Source organism: Dasypus novemcinctus, chromosome 4 (genome assembly GCF_030445035.2).
Source record: "Dasypus novemcinctus isolate mDasNov1 chromosome 4, mDasNov1.1.hap2, whole genome shotgun sequence".
NCBI lineage: Eukaryota > Metazoa > Chordata > Mammalia > Cingulata > Dasypodidae > Dasypus > Dasypus novemcinctus.
In genome coordinates this window covers 165,994,917-166,001,980 of record NC_080676.1, presented here as the reverse complement: position 1 = coordinate 166,001,980, position 7,064 = coordinate 165,994,917, and the positions used below count along the sequence as shown (strand labels likewise).

The window sequence follows — 7,064 nt, the reverse complement described above, 5'->3', positions numbered from 1 at the left end:
CTCAGCCCTGCTCGGGGGACCCCACAGCCCTGCTCGGGGGACCCCACAGCCCCGCTCGGGGGACACAGCACCCCACAGCCCTGCTCAGAGGATGTGACACCCCTCAGCCCTGCTCGGGGGACCCCACAGCCCTGCTCAGGGGACCCCACAGCCCCGCTCGGGGGACACAGCACCCCACAGCCCTGCTCAGAGGATGTGACACCCCTCAGCCCTGCTCGGGGGGCACAGCTCCCCAAAGCCCTGCTCAGGGGACCCCACAGCCCTGCTCGGGGACACCCCACAGCCCTGCTCGGGGGACACAGCACCCCACAGCCCTGCTCAGAGGATGTGACACCCCTCAGCCCTGCTTGGGGGAAACCCATCAGCCCTGCTCGGGGGACACGACACCCCACAGCCCTGCTCAGAGGATGTGACACCCCACAGCCCTGCTCAGAGGATGTGACACCCCACAGACCTGCTCGGGGGACACAGCACCCCACAGCCCTGCTTGGGGGACACCCCTCAGCCCTGCTCGGGGGACACGACACCCCACAGCCCTGCTCGGGAGGCACAGCGCCCCACACCCTGCTCAGAGGATGTGACACCCCTCAGCCCTGCTCGGGGGACATGACGCCCCACAGCCCTGCTTGGGGGACACACTCAATAGCCCTTTTCGGGGGATGCGACACCCTACGGCCCTGCTCGGGGGCCGCGACTCCCACGAGTGGGCGGGCGGGTGAATGGAGGGACAGCCGCGCCCGCGCCCGTGGGCTCCGTGGAGGCCAGGCGCGTCCTCCCGCTCCACCAGCCCCTCCCGCGGCGCCCGGCGCTGAACCTGCCCTCTAACTCGGAAAGCCCCGGGCAGAGCGCGGCGGAGCAGGTGCGCAGCTGGGTCCCGGAGGAAGTGGTCAGAGCCCGTGACAGCGGCCGCGCCTGGGTGGCCGCCTGTGACCGTGGCTGAGCGCGGCCTGCCTGCTCCACTGCGCACCTGGGGTCTCGGGGCCGCGGCCGGACGGGCCTCGGGAGCGCGGGGGGCGGCTGTGCCCCGGGGGTGGCGAGCACCTGGAGGCGGCGGAGGGCCCGCTGCGCGGCCTGGGCCCCTGGGTCTCCTCGGGCCCTCGGGTGCACGGCCAGCCTGGGGCCCTCGGGGTGCACACTTGCACCCCCCGGAAGGACCACTCAGGGTGTCGCCGTGGCCGGGCCTCAGCATTCCCAGTGCGGGGGTCTCCGGGCCGTGAGCGCGGGGAGGACGGGGGGCGTGGGGCGACGGCTGCGGGCGGCACCCCCACATTCTCGGCCCGGTGCCGCCAGCTGTGTCTCTGCGCTGCCGCCTGCCGCGCTCATCCCCCCAGAGCAGACGGCCCGCCCCAGCGGCCCCCGTGAGGGGGTGGGCCTGGGGTCCCCGCCCGTGACCTCCCCGAGGCGCCCGGCCGTTCCATTTCCGCTTCCGGCGCTCACGGCCTGTGTCTCCTCCAGAAAGCCACATCCGGGCTCACCAGACCCGAACGAGCCTGCCGCCCCCGCGGGCGCCGGACCCGCGCTGCCCGGGGTTCGAGCCCCCGCCCCGGGAGCACCGGCTGACTTGGTTTGTATTTAATTGTGAGTAAAGAGGGCGCAGCAGGTACGTGGACCGGCCGCCAAGCGCTGAGTGTGTGTCCAGAAGTTTCTGTTCCACCAATTCCTGCATGACTCATGTCAAGAGAACCTCCAGAAAGAGGCGCGGCCTCGCTCCGCGCAGGCGTGGGGCACCCGCGGGGCTCCCAGGCCCCCCGTCCCTAGTGGGCCCCGTGGGCGCTCGGAGCAGGTCCAGCCGCAGCGGGACAGGCACGGGTCTCCGCGGTGGCTGCGCACCGCGCGGGTGAACCTCAGGGCAGAGTGTATTTGCATGTCTATTATTTTCCTGCCCTAACAAAGGCCCACTGAAGCTGGGTGGCTTAAAATAACAGAAATCCCTCCCCCAGAAGTTCTGGGGTGTCGGCAGGGTGGGGGTGGGATGGGGGTCCCTCCCGGAGCTTCTGGGGGCCCCAGGCCGTCCTCGGCTTGTGGACGCATCAGCCCGCTGCCCGCCTTCCCGAGGCAGCCCTGTGGGGCCATGGGTCTCAGTTCTCCCCCTTTTCTCTTGCAACCTGTCGTTGACTTGCAGGCGCACCCCGAATCCAGGATGGGCTCACCCCGAGATCCTCAACTCAATCCTACCTGCAGAGACCCTGTTTCCGGCAAGGTCACGCCCCCAGTGCCTGGAGGTAGGACGTGGGTCTGTGTTTTTTGGGGGGATGGCTAGAAATGGGATTGCGCTGCTCTCGGTTACCCACAATTTACAGACCCAAAAGAGCTCCAAGAGGAAAGGCCAGAATCGCCCGGAAGGGGAGCCGCGAGCTGTGCCCCATTGCCGCCCTTGGGGCTCAGAAAAGTACCCCAAAGTCCGGAGGCTTTTTATGCCCGGGGCGCACATTGGGGACCTGGTAAGTTGTTCTGGGGACTGGGGGAGCCTGAGGGCCTGGGGCCCCGGGGCAGATGGAGAGCCACAGGCCTGGTGCCGAGCAGAGCAGAGGGCACTGGGGGTCCTAAGAGGGGGCAGGTGGACCCTGCCCTAGGAGCCTGCCGCCCCTCGCTCCCTGCTCACCTGTCTCCCCTCCCGGGCAGGCCTCACTGCCACCAGAGGAGCAGGCCACCCCCCTGCCCCGCCCATCCCTCTCACTCTCTTCCCTCCCCCATGGCCCGCCCCTCCCATCCCTCTGGCTCTCCTCCCTCCCCCATGGCCTGCCCCTCCCATCCCTCTGGCTCTCCTCCTCCCCCCTCCCATCCCTCTGGCTCTCCTCCCTCCCCCATGGCCTGCCCCTCCCATCCCTCTGGCTCTCCTCCTCCCCCCTCCCATCCCTCTGGCTCTCCTCCCTCCCCCATGGCCTGCCCCTCCCATCCCTCTGGCTCTCCTCCTCCCCCCTCCCATCCCTCTGGCTCTCCTCCCTCCCCCATGGCCCACCCCTCCCATCCCTCTGGCTCTCCTCCCTCCCCCATGGCCCACCCCTCCCATCCCTCTTGCTCTCCTCCCCCCCCATGGCTTGCCCTTCCCATCCCCGTGCTCCCCGCCACTGCCATGCCCTCGTGCCGCAGGCTGACTGGCCCACCCTGCCCTCTCCCAGGCCTGGCACAACCCCCTCAGCTCTGACCGCAGCCCTCACCCTCTCTGTTCTTTCCTTCTTTCCTTATTCCTTGTTCTCCTCTGCCAGGGGCTCTGGCTTCTCCCCGTAAGGCCCCCCACGAGGCTGGCTCTGGCTCATCCCTGTGAGGGCAGAGACAAATTAAAATTCAGGAGAAAGAGCCAGTTCTGGCACCAAGGAGAGGGTCTCCCCTCTCCCCTTTCTAAGAACATTTCTGATAGGAAACATCTAAAGGCCTTCTCGGCCCCTTTGAGACGCACAGAAATCTTTTTAAGGCTAAATAAGCCTCTTGCCAATTTTACAGTCAGGAAGCTCTGGGAAACGCCGTCAGCAGCACCAGGCCACGGGGGCCACGGGACCCCCGGGTGGAGTGTCCTCGGGATGTGGCAAGCCAACTCCCCTGGGGCACCCCTGGGGATCACCTCCCACACCGGCGATCCCACGAGGAGCAGTGAGGGGACCGACGGCCCACTTCCCAGGGGCCCACCGGGAGGGTGGGATCGTGGGGGGACCCAGGCTCCCCCGGGCCAGAGCGTGGGGTGCTGCTTGGAGGTCAGGAGGGGGCTCCTGCTCACCAGGGCCAGGCTCGGTGGGAAGCTCCCGGGGGCCCCGGGAGACGGAGGGCGTCGCCCAGGAAGGGGGGCAGCAGGACAGACCCCTGCCCCTCCCCCACCCTTCCAGGGGGCGCCCCGGTCAGCCGAGCTGGGCTCCACTCCCAGCAACTCTGGGGCCAGGGCGAGGCTGCAGGCGGTGCGGGGGCTGCGCGGCCTCAGCCTGGCTCGGCCCTGTGGCCACGGCGGCCTGGCACGGGGGGCGGGCGTCCTGGGTGCTGCCCACCCTGGCCCGGCCGGCACCCACCAGCTGCTCTGCAGAAGCCCACCGCGGCTGCTGTGGCTGGCGCCCGGGGGAGCCTCGTCGGCGCTCACCGGGCGGCTCAGGGGGCGCCGGGGAGCTGGGCAGACGCGGCTCTCGGCGCTGAGGGAATCCTAGGGGTTTTCGAGAGACCAAAGCCCATTCTCTCTCCCCTGAACTCACACAGGGATCTCAGAAAACCCCAAATATTGGGGTCTCTGGGCAAGCAGGCGAATTTGGGGGGTGAGAAGACGAATCTGGGGCCTGGCAGACACCCATGGCCGTGAACCTGCCTGGACTCACCCCCACCCCCCGCTGGGGGAAAGACCCCCACCAGAAAACCGCTGGAAGAACCAGCGAGAATTTTTCTTGATCTTCTGGGATCATGGAAAAGCCCCAGATATTCTCAAGGGGCTTAGCATCGGGTGCCCCCAGGGAACTGATGGGTGGGGAAATCAAGCAAAGCAGCCGACAGCTGGGACCCCTCCCCTGAACCTTAGCAAGTGGGAGGAATAACCAGCTGCTTAAAAACAGCCCAGAGCTACAGCGCCCCTCTCCTCCCCTCTCTGCCTGGACCAGCCCACAAGGACACCTGGGACCCACAATCTGGAACTTTCTCCCATTTCTATTCTCTTCGCTGGTTCCTTGTAAACCCCTGTCCTAACTCAACCGTGTGTTCTTAAATTCCTGCACGTAACGTAGCCAGGGGCCGAGAGGACTCCGGCCACCCTGGGATTTTTTCCCAGAGAAACACTCCAAGTTTGCACCTTGACTGTGGCTGATGGGGTCAAGTCGCGTGGTCCAGGCAGAAGCCCCCGAAGGGCGGGCTGGAAACCCCTCCCCGAGGAGGAGGAGGAGGAGCCAAGCACTAGGATGAGAGACCTTCAGCCAATAGGGTCATCGCCTAATTAATAATCAGCCAATCAGCACCTCCCAGTCAGCATGCTCCATTAACATAAAATGCTAAACTGGTCTCCAAACCCTAGCCAACGCTCTTGCGCAGAACCCAACTACTGACCAATCAGAGCATTGCAACTTAGGGCTCCACCCCGAGGGCGGCTGCACAATGAACCTAGATCTAGCACAGCCCCAAAGCCTGAGTGCGCCTCCATCCTCAGCCTGGCCAGTTCACCCCCGAGCCGAGCTGCACCCCTGAGCCAAGCTGCACCCCCAAACAGCTGCACCCCCGGGCTGAGCTGCACCCTCAAACAACTGCACCCCCGAGCGAGCCGAGCTGCACCCCCGACCAAGCTGCACCCCCAAACAGCTGCACCCCTGGGCTGAGCTGCACCCCCAAACAGCTGCACCCCCTAGCCGAGCTGCACCCCCCAGCCGAGCTGCACCCCCCAGCCGAGCTGCACTCCCTGGCTGTGCGCTCCTTTGTTGCCCCAGCCAGGCTCGAGTCTCCACTCTGAACTGTAACCAAATAAATATCTGGTCGCTGTACTGAGGTGGCCTTTCTTCATTCCGAAGTTGGTCCAAACTGAGGAATAAAGTGGCGATGACACCATGTGGGATCTAAGCCCCCTCTTGATCTAGAGGTGGAGGGGACATCTCCATCCCAGGGTCCACAGGATGGAGGAATAGAATATGGATATGACCTTCTATAAACTATTGTGATGATAAATTGTAGCACTGAGGTGGAGAAAGTGGCCACGGTAGTCGAGGCAGGGAGAGGGAGGAAGAGAAGTGATGTAGGGGCATTTTCAGGACTTGGAGTTGTCCTAAATGATGCTGCAGGGACAGATGCTGGACTTCATATATCCTGCCATAACCCACTGACTGTACCGGGGGAGAGTGTGAGCTACAGGGTAAACTGTTATCCACATGGTGCAGCCGTGCTCCAAAATGTGTTCACCGAGCGCGCGATGAGTGTGCCACAATGATGGGGGAGGTTGTTGGCATGGGAGGGGTGGGGGGTATATAGGAACCTCTTATGTTTTTTATAATGTAAACTTTTTAGTGATGTATGTATCTTAAAAAATATATAATTCACAAATATGATGTGGTGGGGGGTGGGGAGTGGGGTATATGGGAAAATAAACAAATAAAAAAAGAGAAAAAAAGTGGCGATGACAGCCGCCCCCCCTCCGGCCCGCCCTCGCCGGCCTCTGCTGCTTTATTTCCCAATTGCTTTTTTTCTATGAATAAGTCACTGGGCGCCCCCTGGGTGCTCAGCACCCGGAGAGCAGGGCAGAGCTCAGGGTCTCCCCCAGGACAGGAGACACCCAGCCAACCGCGAGGAGCCCCGAGGAGCCCCAGCGCCGCAAGGCCTTCCGCTCCTGCCTGCAGGAACTGACATGCGGGCACAAGCGGCCTGGGGGGAGAAGGGGGTTTCTGAGCCCCTGGGGGGATGCTCAGCCACCCAGTGGGGGGCCGAGGGGGGCCGACTGGGAGGGGCACAGGGGACTCAGCAGCCCCTGGGGGAGGAGTGTCCCCGGAAGGTGTGCCGAAGCCCCTCCCCCAGGGCCTCAGCCGAAGCCCCTCCCCCAGGCCTCAGGCCGAAGCCCCCTCCCAGGACCTCAGCCGAAGCCCCCCCTAGGGCCTCACCCAAGCACCCCCCAGGACCTCAGCCGGAGCCCCCGCAGGGCCCTGGGGGAACTTGTTTGGAATTGGGGCCTTTCCAGACGGAATTAGTTAAGAAAAGGCTTTACTCCAACAAGCCTGTGTCCTCATAAGACGGGGCAAGGGACACAGGGAAAGAAAGAGCAGGGAACTGGGGGAGCTGGGGGAGTTGGGGGGAGCTGGGGGAGCTGGGGGAACTGGAGGAGCTGGGGGAGCTGGGGGGAGCTGGGGGAGCTGGGGGAGTTGGGGGGAGCTGGGGGGAACTGGAGGAGCTGGGGGAGCTGGGGGAGCTGGGGGAACTGGAGGAGCTGGGGGAGCTGGGGGGAGCTGGGGGAGCTGGGGGAGCTGGGGGAGCTGGAGGAGCTGGAGGAGCTGGGGGAGCTGGGGGAGCTGGGGGGAGCTGGGGGAGCTGGGGGAGCTGGAGGAGCTGGGGGAGCTGGGGGAGCTGGGGGGAGCTGGGGGAGCTGGGGGGAGCTGGGGGAGCTGGGGGGAGCTGGGGGAGCTGGGGGA

The 7,064-nt window shown here is 65.3% G+C and overlaps 1 long non-coding RNA gene across 1 annotated transcript; it reads left to right on the top strand.

Annotated features, from left to right (window-relative positions):
• Positions 1-1,271: 1,271 nt before the first annotated feature.
• On the top strand, positions 1,272-5,874 carry LOC131278318 (uncharacterized). The gene is made up of 3 exons (XR_011648738.1): positions 1,272-2,222; positions 2,301-2,441; positions 5,108-5,874. It is a non-coding gene; the product is annotated as an uncharacterized lncRNA (long non-coding RNA).
• The last annotated feature ends 1,190 nt before the right edge of the window (positions 5,875-7,064 follow it).